Source organism: Phyllostomus hastatus, unplaced genomic scaffold (genome assembly GCF_019186645.2).
Source record: "Phyllostomus hastatus isolate PE091 unplaced genomic scaffold, TTU_PhHast_1.1 phas_contig_195, whole genome shotgun sequence".
Taxonomy (NCBI): Eukaryota; Metazoa; Chordata; class Mammalia; order Chiroptera; family Phyllostomidae; genus Phyllostomus; species Phyllostomus hastatus.
The window spans coordinates 3,106,331-3,128,499 of NW_025333706.1; the positions used below are offsets into that span (position 1 = coordinate 3,106,331).

The window sequence follows — 22,169 nt, forward strand, 5'->3', positions numbered from 1 at the left end:
AGTGTGGGAATATGCCCTAAATCAATTTGTATCCCTCCTGTCTTTGTCCTCTGTGGCTCATCATATTTGACCAGAGAACAGTTCCATTCTCAGCTCTTCTCTGCCCTTTATTTTCATGTCCAACTTTCCATTGAGATCTCACTCACTCTCACACCTGTTCTCCTATGCGACGCTGCAGTCCTCACTGCAGTGGCCCTGGAGTGGAGCCCACTTCTCCTTCATACTCTACTGCAGTGACAGTCTCCTAAGTGCTCTTCCCACCACTTGCATCCCCTTCATCACCCTCCAGGGTTACTCTACCTGCTTGATGGCTGGATCACATCACTTTCCTGCTTAAAAATCTGTACCAACTCCTTATTTCTCACAGGGAAAGTTAAAATGTTTTGCTTAGGATACAAACTTCCCCTCCTCTCTTCTTAAATGCAATTTCTTTAACAATAAACTTTGTTGGTTGAAGTAAAACACATGTACAGAACAGTGTAAAATGGTAAATGCACAGCTTCATAAGTATTCACAAAGTGAAACTGTCCAGGTAAGGAAATAAAGCATTCCCAGCATCCCAGAAGCCCTACTCATTCCTTCCCCCAATTGCTAAAGCTCCCTTCTCACCATTGCCGTCGCTCTCTGGACTTCTAACAGCACAGAGGAGCTCTGCTCCTAAAAAGCTTCTATAAATGGAATTACACAGTATTTATTCCAAGTCTGGCTTCACTTTGCAACATTATGTTTATAAGACTCACCCAGGTTGTTCACTTCTCTTTAGATTGCTCATGTAGTGTTGTGCAATACCTCACTGTATGAGTATATCATAATCTATTCTATTGTTGGGCATTTGGGTTATTTATAATTTGTAACAATTATGAATAATGTTGTTATGAACATTCACGTACAGGTTCCTGGATGGACACGTGTCTGCGTTTCCATGGGGGGTGTACCTAGGAGCCAAATTGCTGGGCTATAAGTATTGCATATGTCAGCTTCTTGTGAAGAGGATGGAGTAGGTAAACCTCCTCCCATGACCACATCGAAATTGCAACTAAACTACAGAACAACCATCATTGAGAACCTCCTAAAATCTAGCTGAACAGAAGTACAATAACTAAGGATATACAGAAGAAACCATATGGAGACTGACTGGAGCGGCAGAGGCACAGAAGAGGCTGGTCTCACAACCACATGTAGCATTTAAAAATTAGGAAATTTCAGTTGCAGAGGTTCTGTTAGAGAAACAAAGGGTACCAGCCCCACACCAGGCTCCCCAGCCCAGGGTTTCAGTGCTAGGAAGAGAAGTCGCTGTACTTCTGTTTGTGAAAATCAGTGGGGATTTTGGCTAAGACAGAGGGCTTCTGGAGTTCCAGGCATTCCTCTTAAAGGGCCCACATAGACTTACTAGGATTCATCCCTTCCGAGTTCTGGCACTTGGCAGCTTGAAAGGCACCAGGGACATGCAGAGAGGAACTGAATTGTCTGGCTTCAAGCAGAGCTGGAGGGGCAGCTTTCTCCCAGACAGAAGTGCTGGCAGAGGCATTGTTCCTTTGTGAAGATATTCCCCCATGCAGCCTACAGCCACCGTACCTGGGACTCCATCAACCTGCCTATCATGATTTGCCCACCCCTGGTGATTCCCTGAGATCCTGCCCCATCCACCCAAGCCCTTTCCAGTGGCTTTTCCATACATCTTGTTTTGGTCCATGCTACAGACTTTACTGAAATCTCTCGAAATTTCACAAACATGAAACAAGCAGCATCTGGCCTTGGCATTCTCTGTACCTCTTGCTAAATGGCCTCAAGCCTGGCACTACTGCCAGCTGGCCTCAGTTTATAGCTTAGCCTCTCCCAGGCACTTCCAAGCTCAGCACAAGTGGCAACAATCTGAAGATCACTTTGTAGCTAATACCAAGTGGCCCTTAGCAGGGCATAGGCAGTAGCTGACCTTGGCTGGTACCCCCCAAAAGCCTCCACAAACAACACACTTGGTGGCCAGCTTCAGACTACACCAGAGCACTCACTGTCCAACCACTTCCAATAATGCCACATTCAAAGGGTAGAGGTGGCAGGAACCAGAGCCCCACTAAAGCAAACCCTATTCCGCAGGGTCAGCCACAGCACAGCAGCTCTTCCACTGTAGTCACAGCCAGTTCTGACAACAATCAGCCTGAGAGCCAGTCCCTCTCACTGATGTGCCAACAACAGTCAAAGTTCAACTGCAACAGGAGGGCACACACAATACACAAGAGATACACCTACAGGACCCAGCTCAGGAGACCAGAGAGACTGCACCACTGCTTCACACATGATTCACTACATGAGGCCACTCTACCAAGACTGATAAATAAAGCTAATACATAGAAACACAGAGAGGAAGCCAAAATAAGACAAACGTGTTTCAAATGAAATAACAGAAGAAAACGCTATGAAAAATACCCCAGCTCAACAAAATGGAGACTAGTAATGCCCCAGATACAGAGTTCAAAACACTGCTTATGCCCTGGCTGCTGTGGCTCATTGGACTGAGTGTTTGCCTGCAAGCCAAGGGGTCTCTGGTTCAGTTCCCAGTCAGGGCACATGTCTGGGTTGTGGCAGGCCTCCCTGGTGGCAGGCACTTGAGAGGCAACCACACCCTGAAGTTTCTCTCTCTCTCTTTCTCCTTCCCTTCCTCTCTCATAAATAAACAAAATCTTTAAAAACAAAATAAAATACTTATAAGGCTGCTTAGTGATCTCAGTGAGAACTTTAACAAAGAGATAGGAAAAATAAAATAAAAGTGGAGGTAGAGCCCTGGCTGATGTGGCTGAGTGGATTGAGTGGCGGCCTAAGAACCTAAGGGTCACTGGTTCAATTCCCTATCAGCACAACTGAGGTTGTAGTCAGCACAACTGAAGTTGCACATGCCTTGGCTTCCAGTCAGCACAACTGAAGTTCCCAATCTGGGCTGCAGGCCAGGTTCCCCAGTGGGGTGGGGGGGGCATGAGAGAGGCAACCACACATTGATGTTTTACTCCCTCTCTTTCTCCTTCCCTTCTCCTCTAAAAATAAATAAATAAATAAATTTTAAAAATGGAGATAGAAAACATTAAACAGGACAAGTCAGAAATAAAGAATATAATAACTGAAATGAAGAATATATTAGAGGGAATCAACAGATTAGATGAGTGAGAGGACTGACTCAACAATTTGGAAGACAAGATAGCAGAAAACACCCAATCAAAATAGAAAAGATAAGGATAGTTAAAGGGACATTCACATCCTAGGGAAACCAGAAGGAGAAGACACAGAGAAAGGGATTAAAAACCTATTTGACTATGGGTGGTGGGCACACCATGCAATATACAGATTATGTAGCATAGAAATGTACACTTGAGCCCTGACCACCATGGCTCATGTACACTTGAGCCCTGACATGGCCTTCCATTATAAATGAAAGCTTTGCTGGATAGAGTAATCTTGGATGTAGGTCCTTGCCTTTCCTGACTTCGAATACTTCATTCCAACCCCTTCTTGTCTGTTGGGTTTCTTTTGAAAATCAGCTGATAGTCTTATGACAACTCTTTCATATGTAACTGTCTCCTTTCCTCTTGCTATTTTTAAGATTCTCTCTTAATCTTTAATCTTGGGTAATGTAATTTTGATGTGCCTTGGCTCTGTTGGGTGAGTAGTGTCTCACAAAGCTAAAGGTCGCCAGTTTGATTCCTGGTCAGCACACATGCCTGGGTTGTGGGCCTGGTCCCGGGTTGGTGTGCATGTGTGAAGCAACCAATTGATGTTCCTCTCGCACATTGCCATTTCCCACCCTCTTTCTCTCTCCCTTTCCTTCTCTCTAAAAATAAATAAATACAAGCTTTTTAAAAATATACATTTTATTGATTATGCTATTACAGTTGTCCCATTACCACTCCTTCATTCCCCTCCACCCTGCCCACCTTAACCCACCCACATTTCCCCCCTTTACTTCATGTCCATGTGTCATAAGTTCTTTAGTTTCTACATTTCCCATACTATTCTTGCCCTCCCCCTGTCTATTTTCTACCTACCATCTATGCTACTTATTCTCTGTACCTTTCCCCCTCTCTCCTCCTCCCACTCCCCTGTTGCTAACCCTCTATGTGATTTCCATTTCTGTGGTTCTGTTCCTGTTCTAGTTGTTTGCTCAGTTTGCTTTTGTTTTTGTTTTAGGTGTGGTTGTTAATAATTGTGAGTTTGCTGTCATTTTACTATACATGTTTTTTATCTTCTTTTCCTTAGATAAGTCCCTTTAACATTTCATGTAATAAGGGCTTGGGGATGATGAACTCCTTTAACTTGACCTTATCTGAGAAGTACTTTATCTGTCCTTCAATTTAAATGAAAGCTTTGCTGGCTAGAGTAATCTTGGATGTAGGTCCTTGCCTTCCATGACTTGAAATACTTTCTTCCAGCCCCTTCTTGCCTGTAAAGTCTCTTTTGAGGAATCAGCTGACAGTCTGATGGGAACTCCTTTGTAGGTTACTGTCTCCTTATCCCTTGCTGCTTCTGGGATTCTCTCTTTCATTGTAATCTTGGCTAATGTAATTATGATGTGCCTGGGTGTGTTCCTCCTTGGGTCCAACTTTTTGGGGATTCTCTGAGCTTCCTGGACTTCCTGGAAGTCTATTTCCTTTGCCACATTAGGGAAGTTCTCCTTTATTATTTGTTTAAATAACTTTTCCACTTGTTGCTCTTCCTCTTCCCCTTCTGGTACCCCTATAATTCGGATGTTGGAACATTTAAAGATGTCCTAGAGGTTCCTAAGCCTCTCCTCATTTTTTAAAATTCTTATTTCTTCATTCTTTTGATTGTATGTTTTTTTCTTCCTTCTGGTCCACTTCATTGATGTGAGACCCAGCTTTCTTTCCATCACTGTTGGTTCCCCTTGCATTTTTCTTCATTTCACTTTTGTAGTCTTCATTTTTTCATCTAATTTGCGACCAAATTCAACCAATTCTGTGAGCATCATGATCACCAGTGTTTTGAACTGTGCATCTGATAGGTTGGCTATCTCTCGACCACTTAAAGGGATGGGTTCTGGGGCTTTCATTTCTTCTGTTTGAGCCATCTCTCTCTCTCTCTTTTTTTTTTTTTTTTTTTTGGTCTGGTAGCGCCTGTTAATTATGAGGGACGGAGCCTTTTAGGTGTTCACCAGGGCAGGGCAACCCCGTCCCTGGGTTTTGATGCTGTATGTGGGTATGGTTCTAAGAGGGAACAATGGCGCTTGCTTCATTCTCTGCCAATTTCAGTCCCTTCGGCCACGTCCCCCAAGCAAACTGGACCTTTCTGGTGCTGATTCCCATGTGGGTGGGCTTGCGTACCCCATAGGTCTTTCCAACAACCTCTCTTGTGAGGCTGGGAGTTTCTCCCTGTGTCTCACCACACCCTCCCCCAGGTGTTTTCAATCAGTGCCCCAAGGCTCTATTTCCCAGTGCTGGGATCCTGGGTTGCATGCAGTGCCTTGCTTCACAATAGCCCCTCGCTGGGTCTGCCACTCTTCGGCCGGGGTTTGCCAGCTGCTGCTTGCACACCCAGGTTCTGCCCACTGTGGTCTTCTGTGCCGAGTCCCAACACTCTTTGTGCCGCTCAACCCCTCTACGCCCTGCTGCCTGACTGCCACTCCTACCAGTCTGGATGAACGTGTCTATTTTAACTCTTTGGTTGTCCGACTTCCATACAGTTCAATTTTCTGTCAGTTCTGGTTGTTATTCTGTTTCTAAATTGTTGTTGTCCCTATCTTGGTTGTGTGAAGAGGCACAGTGTATCTACCTATGCCTCCATCTTGGCCAGAAGTCTAAATGCAAGCTTTTTAAAACTTAAAAAAAGAATGTACACTTGAAATCTACATGCTATTATTAACCAATGCCATCCCAATAAATTTATTTTTAATATATTTTATTGATTATGCTATTACAGTTGTCCCATTTCTTTCTCTCCTTTATTCCCCTCCACCCTGTACCCCACCCCCCAACACCATCATTCCCCCACTTTAGTTCATGTCCATGCATCATACATTTAAATCCTTTGGCGTCTCCATTTCCCATACTATTCTTAACCTCCCCCTATTTTCTACCTACCATTTATGCTTCATATTCTCTTTACCTTTTCCCCCATTCTCCCCCCACCTCCCCAATGATACCCCTCCATGTGACCTCTATTTCTGTGAATCTGTTCCTGTTCTGGTTGTTTGCTTAGTTGGTTTTGGTTTTTTAGGTTTGGTTGTTGATAGTTGTGAGTTTGTTGTCATTTTACTCTCCATATTTTTAATTTTTTTTCTTAGACAAGTCCCTTTAACATTTCATATAATAAAGGCTTGGTAATGATGAATTCCTTTAGCTTGACCTTATCTGGGAAGCACTTATCTGATTTTCCATTCTAAATGATTTATTTGTTGGCTAGAGTAATCTTGGATGTAGGTCCTTGCCTTTCATGACTTCAAATACTTCATTCCAGCCCCATCTTGCCTATAGGGTTTCTTCTGAAAATCAGCTGATACTCTTATGGGAACATCTTCATAGATAACTGTCTCCTTTTCTCTTGCTATTTTTAAGATTCTCTCCCACCTTTAATGTTGGGTAATGTAATTCTGATGTGCCTTTCTGTGTGCTTCCTTGGGTCCAACTTTTTTGGGACTCTATGGGCTTCCTGGACTTCCTGGAAGTCTGTTTCTTTTGCCAGATTGGAGAAGTTCTCCTTCATTATGTTTTCAAATAAGGTTTCAATTTCTTCCTCTTCTTCTTCTTCTTCTTCTTCTTCTTCTTGTACTTCTTCTTGTTCTTCTTCTTGTTCTTCTTCTTCTTGTTCTTCTACTTCTTCTTCTTCTTCTTCCTTCTTCCTTCTTCCTTCTTTCTTCTTCTGGAATTTCTATGATTTGGATGTTGGAACATTTAAAGTTGTCCTGGAGGTTCCTAAGCTTCTCATATTTTTGAATTCTTGTTTCTTTGTTCTGTTCCAGTTGGATGTTTATTTCTTCCTTTTGCTCCAAACTATTGATTTGAGTCTCAGTTTCCTTCCCTTCACTGTTGGTTCCCTGCTCATTTTCCTTTATTTCACTTTGCATGGCCTTCACTTCTTCCTCTATTTTGTGACCATACTCAACCATTTTTGTGAGCATCCTGATTACCAGTCTTTTGAACTGTGCATCTGATAGGTTTGCTATCTCTTTGTCACTTAGTTGTATTTTTTTTTCTGGAGTTTTGATCTATTCTTTCTTTTTTTTTCATTTTTTAAAATTTCATTTTTCAATTACAGTTTACATTCAATATGATTTTGTTTTATTTTCAGATTTACAACATAGTGATTAGACAATCATATGCACTTTAAAAACTGTTTCTCCCAATATTTCCAATGCTCAATTGGCATCATACATAGTTAACATAATATTACTGATATATTCTTTCATTTGGGTCATAATTTTTTGTCTTGGTGCACCTGTTACATAGTAAGGGGAGGAGCCTTAGGTATTTGCCAGGGTGGGGCAACCTATGTGGTTGCATTGTGGTGCTATATGTGGGGGAGGGGTTGGAGAGGGAATAGTGCCACTTGCTCAGCTTTCTGCGGGCTTTCAGTCACTTCCTGCACTACCCACAAGCAAATTGTGACCTTCTGCTGCTAATTCCTGGGTGGGTGGTTTTGTGTATGTTCTAGGACCCTGCAGGTCTCTCTAGTGAACTCTCCTGTGAGGCTGGGAGTTTCTCCTGCTGCCTCAACCCCCCACAGATTTTTTTCAGTCAGAGGTTTTGAGGATTTTATTTCTCCTCACTGGAATCCTGGGTTGTGCAGTCTGTCTCAATCCCCAGTAGTTCCTCCTGGTTTATCCACATGGAATTGCTGTGAGTCCTCTCCACCCCAGCTGCTCATCTCCACCCCTCCTACTGGTCTGGATGAATGTTTCTTCTTTATCTCCGTGGTTGTTGGACTTCCATACAGTTCAATTTTCTGTCATTTTTGGTTGTTTTTTGTCTTTAAATTTGCTGTTGTCCTTCTGTCGGTTGTGTGGGGAGGCAAAGTGTATCTACCTGTACCTCCGTCTTGGCCAATAAGCTTAACTTAAAAAATAAGAAAAAATTTATTTCAAGAAATAATGACAGAACAATTCCCTGGAAAAGGAAATAAACATACAAGCCCAGGAAGTGCAGAGAGCTGCAAACAAGATTAAACCAAAGAGACCACACCAAGGCACATCATAATTAAAATGCTGGAGGTTAAAGACAATGAGAGAATCCTAAAAGCAGCAAGAGAAAACGAGTTAGTTTCTTATAAAGGAGCTCCCATAAAACTTCCAGCTGATTTCTCAACAGAAACTTTGAAGGCCAGAAGGGATTGACATGAAATATTGAAAGTGATGAAAAGCAAAAACCTACAACTGAGTTACTCTACCCAGCAAATCTATCATTTAGACAAGAAAGAGCTGAAGGAGTTCCTTACCACCAAACCAGCTTTATAAGAAATGTTAAAGGTACTTCATTAAGAAGAAGAAAAAAAAAGATAAAAAATGTGAATAATAAAATGACAATAAGTACATATCTTTCAACAGTTACTTTATGTTGGGAACTGCCCTGCCTGGTTTTAGAAGCTGTAACCCCCACCAAGGCTAAGGCTGAGGGAATGAGCTTAGACCATAAGCCAGCAAGGAGACAAAAGCTTATCTCCCTGGCAGGAGCCCAGCTTCTGCTCCTTTTACTTCACCCTGCCTAGCCCCCAATGCTTGGTCGGTTAGCCAATAACGGGTAAGATTCCCCAAGGGGCGAACGACCTAAGACAGGCACGATCACGTGGGAGGCCCCGAAGGAAGGACTTTGGGGGCTACAACAAAAGGGGGTGATGGACCCTCACCCCTCGACTTTGACATAGCCTGAGTCCTCATTGTTTGTGGGAAAATCTCCTAATCTCTTGGCTGCCTTACTTCCCTTGCTCCACTTAAGCATGAAACAATGACAGAGGGTGGTGCAGCCCTGTGCTGGAAAGGGCGGGTTCCCTGGGTGATCAGGTCTAAGAAAGAATATGTAAAATCCTGTGAAACCTGCTTTGTTTAGAATGCTCTCAATTAACTGATAAGGGTCCAAGGAAGAAGTAAATTTGTTCCTTAAAGTTTTTTACAGCTCTTTAGCTATCTGACCCTGACTCAAAATAGGCCCTCAGAGTTCCTTGTTATTTGATCCTTACTTCCCAGCAATGAGTAATGAGCTTTACCTGAATTCTTATGCAAACGAACCCAATAAAAAGCCTGCTCAGGCGGCAGAATGAGGCACTCTCCCCTAGGGAGGGTGGCCATGGTGCTCCCCACTAGAGAGAGTGGCTGTTCCGCCCCTACTTCCCCACAGGACTCAGTTGTCTCTGTGTGTGCTTTTCTCGTGTTTTGATGAGTCATCCGCAGAGTTCTGTAGTCACTGCAGGCTGGTGGTCACGTCAACTTTACATGTAAATAGATAGAATGCTCTAATTAAAAGACATAGACTAGGTGAATGGATAAGAAAAAAAGACCCTTACATTTGCTGTCTACAAGAGAGTCACTTCAGATTTAAAGACACAGAGACTGGAATTAAGGATAGTTCATGAAAATGGAAATAATTTTTAAAAAGCTGGAGTAGCAATATTTATACCAGACTAAATAGGTTTTAAAACAAAGGCTATACCAGGAAACAATGAAGGACCTAGCAATTCCACTTCTGGGTATTTATCTAAAGAAACCCAAAACACTAGCTCATAAAGAGATATTCTTCCATATGTTCATTGCAGCATTACTTACAAAAGTAACATATGGAAGCAACCAAAGTGTCCATCAATAGATGAATGGATAAAGAAGATGTGGTACCTATATACCATGGAATATGACTCAACCATAAAAAACAATAAAATCGTGCCATCTGCAACAACATGGATGGAACTAAAGGATACTGTGCTGAGTAAAATAAGACAGGGAAAGACAAATGCCATATGATTTCACTTATATGATTCTAAAACAAAAAAAAAAACAAAAAAAGAAAAATATAATAGATACAGAAAACATTTTCACAGTTTCTAGATGGGATAGGTGTTAGATAGGTGGGTGAAAAGGTGAAAGGATTAAGGAGTAGGCATTGGTAGTTAAAAATACTCATGGGGATATAAAGTACAGCATAGGGAATATAGTCAATCATATTGTAATGATTATACATGATATCTGCCTGATGGATACTACATTTATCAGTGTGATCACTTAGTAAGTTATATAACTGTCTAGTCACAATGCTGTACATACACTTGTAACTAATATAGTATTGTATGTCAACTATAATTAAAAATAAAATAAATTATAAAAAAGACTTGCAAAAGTCATCTTTAGTAGGTACTGCCAATTAATTCTATCAGTTTACAGTCCTATCAACAATGCATAAAATTTCTCTTGTTCCATATCTTTGTCAACACTTGGTATTTTCAGTCTTAATTTTAACCATTCTTGTGGGTATATAGTGGATCTCATTGTGACTTTAATTTGTATTTCTCTGATAATTAAGTATCTTGGGCACTTTTTCATATGCTTGTTAGTCATTTGGATATCCTCTATGGTGAAATTTGCATTTTTCTTACAGATTTGTAGGAGTTTTTAATATATTCTACTTATGGTTCTCTTGTTGGTTTACATGCATGATAGAGATCTTCTTTCAGTCTCTGGGTTGACGATTCATTCACCTAATGATGCATTTAGATGAACAAAAGTTCCTAATCTCAATGACATTGAAATTCCTGGGGAACTGTTCTTCTTTTGGATGTCAGTGTAATGGGGTGCAGCCAGGGCCCCCAAAGGGGGGAATCTGTAATTGGGTCCAGAACTTGGGGTGTCCAGGAATATAAGATATCCCCCCTACAAGTCTGGCTGGGGGAAGGGAGACAAAGAGCAGGGCCACTGAGAGTTGTTTTGCATATCAATAACAGCAGACTAGTCTTCATATGTATATGAAAAAATGGTTATTGTGCATATCAGTAGCTGGCTAGCTAGGGAGATGTGTGTGACTTTGACCCGTGATGTAACTGGGAGGCAGCTCCCCTTACAGTGCCTGCAGGAGAGCCTGGAAATAGTTCATTCCATGCCATGGGGCCACGTCTGGCCACACTAGCTATGGCAGCCAAGGAAGGCAGAAACTTCGGGAGTGATGTCAGGTATAGCCACCTGGGATTTAAACTAAAGGCGTGCCACCGTGTGGGATGAGGGACAATGGGAGACAATACAAGAAGACAATGCCAGAGCATGCAGGAAGGAGAGGGATGAAAGGACTCTCACTGGTGGGCCCTGAGGAGGTGCCATGTGGTTTTGGATTAAGAAGTGGAGATTGCAGCAGCAACACAGTTGATGGTGCTGGGGACTGCAGGAGACCTGCCCAGCTGAGCATGGATTACTGAGAGTAACCAGGAGTCTAGCTAAACTACAGACATCTATTTCTTTCCCTGAGATATGGCACCCTTGACTGGCCTGGTTGGGCAAAGAGGGGAAAGCATACACACACTGTGTGTGTGTATGCTTGTGAGTGTTTCAAAGGGACTTTGGGATTTTAATTGTGAAATTCTGCCATTACTTCAAACCTGTATAACTTTTGAATAAATAGTTCCTTTCCTTTTTACTAAATTCTGGCATTAAGAACCACAGTTTCTAATGCAAGAGGGTGCAGCCAGGGGACCCCCAAAAGAAAGATTTGTAATGGAGTCCAGAGCTCAGGGTGTCCAGGAAATATTAAAAATATGTGATGTCCTCACCCCCACAAGTCTGAGCTGGAGGATGGTATACATGAAGCAGGGCCATTGAATTGTTTTGCATAGGAACAGTTTTGCAGACAACCTCTAGAATGGTCATTTAACATATCTATAACCTTTAATTGGTTTCATCGATATGTTAAATAGCTGTGGCCAAGCTTTGAGCCTGGGAGAAGGGAGTGACTTCCATTCAAGATGTAACTGGGAGGCAACTCCCCCTGGTTACAGTGCCTGTGTGAGAGCTTGGAGATGATTGGCTCCACGCCATGGGGCCATGCCTGCCCAGACTTACTATGGCAGCCCAGGAAAGCTGGAAAATACTGGAGTGCTGGTAAATGTAGATGATTGTGGGAGGAGTCGGAAATGGGCCTGCAGAGGAAGATTAGCACTGGGATTTAAACCCAGGCAGCAGCCATGACAAGATTCGCCATGCGGCTTTGGCAAAGAATCACCACACGGCTTTAGCAGAGAACTGTCACATGGCTTTGGCAGGGGAGAATCACACAGCTTTGGGTCTCCCTTTGCCATACAACTTAGGAAGCTGGAAAGCGAAATGTAGCAGCAATGCAGAGCTCTCTCTTAGCAGTTTGGAAGAAGGCAGGAGAGATGCTGTAGGAAGGAGAGGGGTGAAAGGACTCTTGCTGGTGGGCTATTAGAAGGTGCCATGTGGTTTTGGAATAGGAACTGGAAATCCGGAGGACACAGCTGATGGTGCTAGAAACCGAGGGAAGCCTACCAGCTGACCACGGATTACTGGGAAAAACCAGGGGCTGCCTGAGCCACGGACTTCTATTTCTTTTCCTGAGATACGGTACCCCAGATCGGGCAAAGGGGGCAAGGAAGGGACTGTGTGTGTTGTGGGTGTTTTAAGGGACTTTGGGATTTTGATGAAGACATTAAGTCATTACTCTTAAGTCTGTATAACTTGAGTAAATAATTCCTTTCCTTTTCACCAATCTCTAACATGGGCAGCTATAATTCTCTGGCGAGGGGCAAAGTGGACCTAGTACAAGGGGACCCCAGGAGAAGGGGGTGTCCATTTGGTAACATTGTGGGACCCCCTTCCCTGGCGGCCAATCAGGGAAAATCATGGGAGACCACATGTGCAGCAGCTTTAAAGTAATACAGCTACTTGTACATGTGCAGTGAAAGCCCGCCAAAACTAGCCAGGAAGGATCTGCCCTGTAAGAATAGAGTCCCTCCAGCCCCTGAGGTCAATCTCTGCTTGGAGTTGGCCTGCTCCCATGTTCTCTGCTATAAACTGTGGGTGTTCGGTTCAATTCTTTGTCCTGATCACCAAGAACCTGGTTACCTGTGCCCACCTGTGACACACAGTGGTAGGCAAAGAACCTACAGTGACAGAAAGACCCTGGGGTAGGGGGATTGTTTTGGTAACAGTATCTGGGCCTCTCCCCCATGGGTTCCATTCTGTAAGAAGAGCATCTCTGAAGTTTTCTTGGCCTTTCTTCTGGGACTGGTAGTAGCATCATGCAACTCTCTATCTAATGTCAGAGAAGAGTATTTGTGCCTACCTTTCCTTTTGTCAGGAGGATAGACCTTTCTCAGAAGTCACAGCCAATTTCACTTACATTTTACTGGCACACCAGGCCGCTCTCCACCCATCTGGAAAGGAGTCTAGGAAAGTGGACAGCTCTTGTGTTTCTGCCTCTGTATTGTGAGAATGAAAAGGGGTAAGAGCTCTGTAAATAGCTGTTAGGTGCCTACTGGCAAAGTCTGCATAAGAAAGGAACTGAGAAAGGCTTCCTGCTGTTACCAGCAAGTGGAAGGCACATTGTTTGCTCCTCCCCCCATTGAAATGTGTTGATGAGATGTAATGTTGAGCTGTTAAATGTAATTCCACTGAAATCACATCAGGAAACTGAGAGTTTATGATGGGTTATTGATAAAAGTGAAGTGGGTGTGAAAATACCTCCATATGGAGTCCCCATATGTGCATATGTTTTAGTATAAGTTTTTATATGTAGGCATTTTTAATATGGAAAAATACATGTTGAACCACTTAATTCTGGTCACCTTAGGAGGATCAGATTTGAGGAGGGGAAGCTTTAAATTATTCTCTTTTTTACTTCTATACTATGTTTATTTTATATTTTTATAATTTGAAAAATATTGTAACAAACCCTTTATCTATTTGACTTTTGTTGGAGTCAAATCCCATTTATCAGGAATGAGTTGCCTTGGCTTACCAGTGTTAATTTAACAGTGCCTGCCTTTCTAAAATGACCTACTGTTAAGACTATACTTTCAGGGATCATTTCTATAGTTTGTTTCTAAAATGACCTACTGTTGAAAAAAACTGGGAACCTCTGCAGCTGGCTGGATTTGCGGAGTGGATAAACCATGTAGGAGGTTCCTTAGCTTTAGTAAAACTCTACCAAATACCTACTATGCAAAGTTAAATAAGTCACTTCAGGGCTGAATTGTGTCCCTTGAAAATGTCCATGTTAAAGTCCTTACCCCCAGCACCTCAGAACGTGACTGTATTTGGAAGTAGGGCCTTTTCAGAGGTTATTAGGGTGGCCCTAATATAATATCACTGATGTCCTTAAAGAAGAGGAAATCGGGACGCAGACACACAGAGGGACGACCATGTAAGGACTGAGGGAGAAGACAACCATCTAATAACCAAGAAGAGAAGCCTCAGGAGAAACCAACTCTGCTGACACCTTGATCTCTGACTTCCACCTCCAGCACTGTGAGACAATAAATTTCTATTGTTTAAGGCACTCAGTGCTACTTGGACAGAATTCTTAGCCAACTAATACAGCCACCTAATACTCTACATGCTATATTTTCCTTCTTTATTGAGGTATAATTGGCAACATTGTAATATATTTAAAGTATACAATGTGATGATTTGATATATGTATACATTGTGAAAGGATTCCTATCGTTGTTATTTAACACATTCATCTATCACCTCACATAGTTACCCTGTTGTGTGTGTTCAAATCCTTAAGTTCTACTCTCCTTGCAAATTTCATTTATATAATACAATAGAGTATTATCACCTATAGTCACCATGCTTTACATTAGATCCTGAGATCATAGTCATCTTATAACTGAAAGTTTGTACCCTTTTACCAGTGTCTTCCTGTTTCACCACCACCCCTTGCCCCTAGGCCTGTTCAGTTTTGGTATGTCTCTACTGTAAAGGGATGTTAAAAAGATGACTGCCTCATATTTATATCTGAGCATTTGTTTAATGTTTCAGCTTTTAACTTTTAAAAATTCTTCCATAATTCTTTTCTCTGTACCATCAGAATAATTCAGCAAAGTGAGTCCCTTGTTGGTATTCTCATGTTACAGATATGGAAAGTGAGCACAAAGGGACCAGGTGACTTGACCAAAGTCACATAAAGGGAGGCACAAACCAAGACCACATTTGGAGACTTGGTCTTCTGAACTTGACCATTTTAACTTATGAAATGAAGTATCTAATGATAACTGTCTCATTTGGTACTCATTTCCAAATATATCAAACCCATTCAGCAAATATATGTTGAGTGTGTGTATGTGTCTGTCTGTCTTAGGAGTTGAAGGAAAAATGATGGAGGGAATATGGTGTCTGTTTTTGTGAAGCTCGAAGTATAGATATGTTGATGGATACCTAAACAAGCAATGTTTTATACAATGTGGAAATCACTATACTAACAGTAAGTAAAGCATTGTAGAAACACTACTGAAACTGACTTCATAGGTTTGGTGGAATTTGAGCTGGGCTTGAAGAAAGTGAAGGAGCTTGTCAAACAGAGATCAGGATTTCCAGAAGGAACTTCACATACAGAGTCCAGAGTTGTGTAAGATGGAGACCAGAATTCAGTGGTTGGAAAATGGACAGGAGGACAATGGTGGTGGGCGGGGTGGGAATAGGAGGGTGAACATTCTGAAGAGCCTTCTATGCATGTGAGGGAGTTTGGCCTTTGACCCATACATCAGAGGTGCCCAGGTGTTTGCATTTCTTTTATCACAAAAAATTAATAGGAAGCTGACATAAGATTATTGAATTTTTATTTTAGTAAGTAAAAGACCAAACTACTATCTTCTGTAATTCAACATTATTTTATACAAGGAACACCACCAAGTATGTAGGAGAGTCATAATTTTCTGCTTAAACCATTAAATACATTTAGCTTTATGAAAAACTGAGCATATTCTCCACTCTTCACTAATTACATCAAGACAGAGTTTTGGGGGGCCACTCCTATAGATTATACTTCTCAAACTTTAGTGAGAATATATGACTCATCTGTATATCTTGTTAGAATGTGGATTATAATTCTGAGTGGCACCTGAGAATTTGGTAGTTCTAGAAACTCCTTTTTTAAAATTTAATCTTTATTGTATTTTTTTCTATTACCACTTAGTCCCCCTACACCCCCTGGCCCCCAGCAATCACCACACTGTTGTCCATGTCCGTGAGTTCTTCCTAGATATTTCTAGGTCAGGTTCTTGCTGCTGCAGCCCAGACATACTTTGAGTAGAAAACTTTAGTCTGCTTAAGGAGAAATCAGAAGATTGACTTGGTAGAATTTGTATTTTAAAGAATTAAACCACAAAGTCATGTGCAAAATTGGTTGCAAATTAATTGTTACTATAGTCAATCACACAACAAAACTTCTGCAGATATATGACCTGTGGGTTGTGACAGATCACTTTAACTTCTCTGGTCCTCTGACATATTGCAGGATTTATTCAAATGGCAACACCTCAAAGATTCACAATAAAGGCATTCTTTGAGTTTACTATGTGTGTCTCTTCCTGACTTAATACTTCAGCCTCAGTACAAAAATGTATGTTTGTGGAATCTTATAAACTGTATACTTCAAGAACAGAATATCTATAGACAAAAAATAAAATGACTCAAAATAGTGTAAATCAAACCAGCCCTAGTAGATTTGTGCTATCTTTTCTAAGGGACTTGAGCAATGGTTGAGTCCCGGACATGCAGAAAAGATTGTGCCACGTGAGGCTTATTAGAAGTTACCTCCAAAACAGATGTTCTCAAAGCTCTGTTACCATTACAGACAAGCTGTTCTCATTTTATAGAAAAACAAATAAGTAATAATAAATTATCATATTCACCTTAATGGCTTCCTAAGCATGCATTAGGAAGCATTTATAAAAGGGGATAAGAAGTTTAAAAATGTACTTTTTAAAATAATTGATATTTGTATTACATTAGAAGTCTAAGATATAGTGAGCAATAGCAAATGGTGAATCTCACAACTATTGGGAAGGCTACCGGAATCCTAGATAGAAAATAGCAAAATAGAATAATGTTAGGTCAGTCATAATTTTAAAGAAGCTGTAAGTTCAGAGGCCAGATGCTGTTCTTTAAAAGATGAATCCAGAGATATCCCCCACAAAAACTTTAGCAGGTGATTGTTTCCAAAAAGCTTGCCTGAACACCAGCCCTCAGAGGACTCACAACTTTTAAAGGGGTCTTGTATTCTTTGGCTGTGTTTGTAGGGGATATCCTGTACCTGGAATCAAACTGTCCTGATGGACGAAAGTCCCACTTCATGTAGTACTCTCCCCCCGCCCCCGGTTTCAGTAAACCTCACATGCTATGTAGCCTTTCTCAGAACAATGGAAGAAACTTGGGCCCCTGTCTTTTTGCCTCTTTTTGTAATAGATGAGCCTTAGGCATCTTATAAATCAAATCCAGCTTCAATTCCAAAATGCAGTATAGGTGTCAAAAATAGTTCAGAACTGGAAAATATCAATAAGACTATCTTACCTACTAAAATCCAGGCTGGTGTAAAGAAATAGGAGGAGAATAAACAGGGCTGTGTTTGTATCTTTAAAAGTCAGAAATATCTACGAGCTTTGGACCAAGGTCCTAAAACGCACCTTTAAAAAATTAAAAAGAAATTCCCAATTAGTGTATCAAGTATATGAACTATCTCTGAGACCCCTTACAAGTGGTTTTTAAGTGGAGTCATGATGCCCAGGGCATTTACAAGATTATCCTCTGTGATGCAGGGAGAATATTAGAATTTTGTTTTTACATTTATTTGTCCAAAAATAAGATACTAATATTAATGTTTAATTGGCTTTAGTACATACATCTTCTGTCTCTGTTTCTTTCTGTTTTCTTTGGATGGATGGATGGAGAGATAGATGTACTTTTTGTTTTTTAATAGCCTAGCATTTTGGGATAAAAAAATGAAAGTTGGAAATCTTTGGTCTACAGTGCTAGGACATTTTTGTTTTGCATTTGTAGAGTATGGTTAGGTAACTTAATTTATTCAAGTTTTCCTTAAGTGGTACTATTTCAGAGGACTACTTTTTATCTTTTAAACTAAAATTTACTTTTAATTGAGACATAACATTGAATTAGCTTTAGGTGTACAGCATGAAAACTAATGTTTAGATTGAAAGAGCAATAACATCAGCAGTACACAATAGACATTATCTAGTCTATAAAAGGACTGCCCTGAAAACTTAGTTCTAATTCTCTTATATCAGAATTTATTTTGAATAATGCTATTTTAATAGTGGCCACCTGTTTCAGATGGAGAAAAGGTAAATAGTATACGACATCATATAGTTAATACCAGAGCAGATAAGTGCTATACAAATTCAAAGCAGGGAGAACACCAGGATTTGGGGGATGAAGAGTATCTACACAGGGTAGGGAGGAGCAGAACCCTTTCATCAGGCAGAAGCCCAACAACAAAAAAGAGAAGGGGTGAACTAACTAGGAGACTACCCTTCCTTGCCCGCCATGGGCCCCTACAGCCTCTTCATGGGATCCTAGAGCTCCAGGGAGAATGGCTGGCTTGAGTACCATCAAGTTGTAGCTTCACACTGCTTTAACCATGACCTACAATAAGATTTCACATGCTGCACAGAAACATATATAAGATTTCACTGAACCAGTTACATTTATACAAGTAATGTATGGTTAGTTTCCATTAAATTAATGAACAGTCCATCATGGATGCCACCCACAGTTTGGAATTCACAGGTGAAAGGAGGTAAGCCTGGAAAAATTAGTATCAATTAACATGTTGGGGGCCTTAAATTCCAGATGAGGGAGTTTAGGCCTTTATTTTTTAATAAAAGCATATACTGAGGTTTTATAAGGGGGAGTGATGTGATTCGATGTGGGCTTTGGGGAGATTGGTCAGCACCGTGGGCATGACAGTATACAGGGTGAAGCAGGGCTGGAAGTGAGGGACTCCTGCAGCAGCCCACAGACATGCAGCAATTTGGCCTAAACTAATGGGGTAAAATACTGTGATTTCTCTTTTCTTTCTCATTTCTGCCTTTAAAAAGTGCTGCTATTTCAAATGTAAGACAGTGTGCACTGTAGTTTGGAACATGGTTTCTGAAATCATATCCTGGCTCTCTCACCTACCAGTCCTGGGACCTCGGGCAGATGTGATGGTTCATTTTATGTATCAACCTGACTGGCCACAGGGCCATCCTCACAGACATGCCCAGGTTAAACATGATTCTGGGCGTGTCTGTGAGGATGTTTCCCCATGAAGTTCACATTTGAAGCAGTGGATTGCTCTCCCCAATGTGGGTGGGCCTCGTCCAATCTGGTGAGGACCTGAATAGAACCCAACAGTGGAAGGAGACTCCCTCTCTCTGTGCCTAATGGTTGAGCTGGAGCATCTCATCTCAACTTCTCCTGCCCTCTGACTGAGGTTTACACCATCGGCTCCCGTTTCTCAGGTTTTCAGACTCGCACTGTATTATACAACCAGCTTGGCTTTCCTGGGTCTCCAGCTTGCAGACAGCAGATCACAGGACTTCTAAGCTCTCATAATTACATGAGCAGTTCCTTGTGATAAATCTCAGCGTCCCTCTCTCTAGGTAGGGGGTAGGCAGGAAAATAGATAGATAGATAGATAGACAGGAAGATGTAGATGTATGCAAATATACATAGATATGCTTATATCCTACTGGTTCTGTTCTCTGGAGAACCCTGATACCGTAGGGTTGCCTCACATGCCCACAACAAGCTATGCAAAGGGCCATTGTTGGGACATGGGAAGGGCTCTGAAAAGTATAGACAATGTTACTGGTGCTGTGCAGAAGTACAGATCACCGCACACCCACATACACACATGCTCACTACAGAGGTCAACCATAGCTAGAACATTTTCCCTCAGTACAGGCAGGAAAGTCCTCTGAAGAACCTTCCTAATCTCCAGTACTGGTTGTGGGGGTAGGGGAAGGAGGGTACAAAGGGAATGGCTGCCAGTGCTCTGCATGTAGCGCTCACTGTAATTTCATGTGTGTAGAGAACACTGAGCTCTAATAAAGGCACACTCAGAAAAAAATGACCTGTCATTAAACCTCTTTATTATGCTTTCATCATAAGTACATATTACCATATTTTTAAGGCCGAGTTCAATTTCTGGTACTCTATTCATGGCATTTAGGCATCACAGAACTTGGCAAAAATGTTAGACAGTGATAAAAAAAAGCATGAGGTTTTAGTAATTGCTCCTGTTTCCTTCTGCTGTGCCATTGTTTATTGCTTCCATCGTTATTTTTACATTTTTCTGCATTGCAGAACATTGTGGCCTGAGGTTAATTTACTTTCAAACACAATGAACACAAAGAGTGACACTTTCTTCATTTATGCTTTGTTGCATGACTCAAAGGAAGTGCTAAGATGATTCCTCCTACTTGGGAAAATCAGTTTACTATGTGTTTTGCAAGAGTTAGGTACAATTTGCATATTCAAAGAAGGGGAGAATATAGACAATTATTTTCATTTTAGAAAAACATTTACTTGCAGTATCAAAAAATTCAGAATTGTCACTTGAATTATCTAAATAATTATCACAATTGTTTGGCAGTGATATAGAAATGATCTTAGATATCACTTGGTATATGACACAAAACAACTATAAATCATAGAGGCAAGAAATAAGTTGTGACATTTATCACACTTTGTAGTAGATCAGGAATAGGTTTATTGTCCACTTTCTCAGTAACCCTGGCTCATGGCTCATCAGAAAATGCTGATGTACATGAGCAAGAAAGCTTTTCAGCTGAATTTCCCACCTTGATTTGTCATATCACATGGTCAGGTGGTTTTAATGTTTTCTGATGGAAAAATGCAATTTTGTGGCTGCTTGTGGCAGTGGTCCCAGGTCCAGAATGTCTTGAGCCACATTGCTGGCACATGAGGACCGAAAGATACGCGCCACCAAAAGCAGACAGGAGGGTGAGAGTGCTCCCTTCTGTCCCGCAATTCGCCTCAAGAACACATTTGTCTTAAAGCTATTCAGGTATAAACTGCTTGGTGGGAAAGACTAGTAGTGTGGCAGTTTAGGAGTGAGTTGTAGGTGCTCTGAGAACACGAGGAAACTATGGCACCTGACACCACGTTTTTAGACTGCACTGTGTCCCACACAACCACCTCCCTCCTCCAGTCCCATTGGCTGCCCCCTTCTCCCTCCAGAACCCACCCCCTCACCCGCCCCATTTCTTCTGGGTAGGTCTGGCCTTGTCACTTCCTAGAGTAGCTTCTGCCCTTTTCCTGGCTCTTCCTACATGCCTACACCACTTCCTCCTTCTTCCTCATGGCAGTGGTTACTTTTCTAACCTTTCCCCCATCCTCTTTCTCCGGGGAACTCAGTGTGCATGGGGACAGGGCTAGCAAACAGAGTGGAGAAACTGAGAGTCCAGGTTTCAAGGGTGAGTGAAAGTTGGTGGTTCCACATGGGGACCTTTCCAACTTTGTGACACGGATGCATAAAGGTAGCCTGTCACTTTCAATTCTGGCCCTGCAAGGCAGAGTAGCTCACAGTGGCAGGGAGCCCAGCGACCTCTGCCCTTATTCAAGGGACAGGAGGGTTCACATTGCCCCGCACTGCTGCCCTATGTGACTCAGGGGCCATTTTTTAAGATGGAATTCAAGGACCTTAGCAACTCATTCTACAATTCCTATTATTTTCTTACCAATCCTCTAAATAAATTCACTTCTCCAGGAATGCAGAGTACCTTTGCTGCTTCCCTGATGGCAGTGAGATCCCTAGTTTCTGCTCTTCTCCTGGACCAAGTTCTAGTGACCTTAGCAGCCCAGTTCCATTAGCACAGATATCCCTTGGGTCCCCACTGCGACTGCATGCAATCTGTTTTCTGAGTTCCTTTCACAGGCATCTGTTCTCCACACGTTCTACCTCTTGGTAAGGTCTATTGGATTATACCACTGTTAGTGTTTTGGTCTTTTTTTCACAAGCAAATTCAAAATTCTTCAAAAGAGACACTTTCTTTTTGCTGTTCCCTTCACAGCAGGTAGCACAAAACTGGGTACACACAGGCAATTCCTATTTATTGATCATTAGCAGGCCTCCCTAAGCCCCCAGATCCGCAGGTGGTCCCTCAGCTTCAGCTGTATGGTTGTCAAGGTCCAAGGCTTCTTTCTATGGGCTCTGCAGGCC

General features: G+C 41.7%; 1 pseudogene; it reads left to right on the forward strand.

Annotated features, from left to right (window-relative positions):
• The first annotated feature begins 13,983 nt into the window (after nucleotides 1-13,983).
• On the forward strand, nucleotides 13,984-14,082 carry LOC123815574 (annotated as a pseudogene).
• The last annotated feature ends 8,087 nt before the right edge of the window (nucleotides 14,083-22,169 follow it).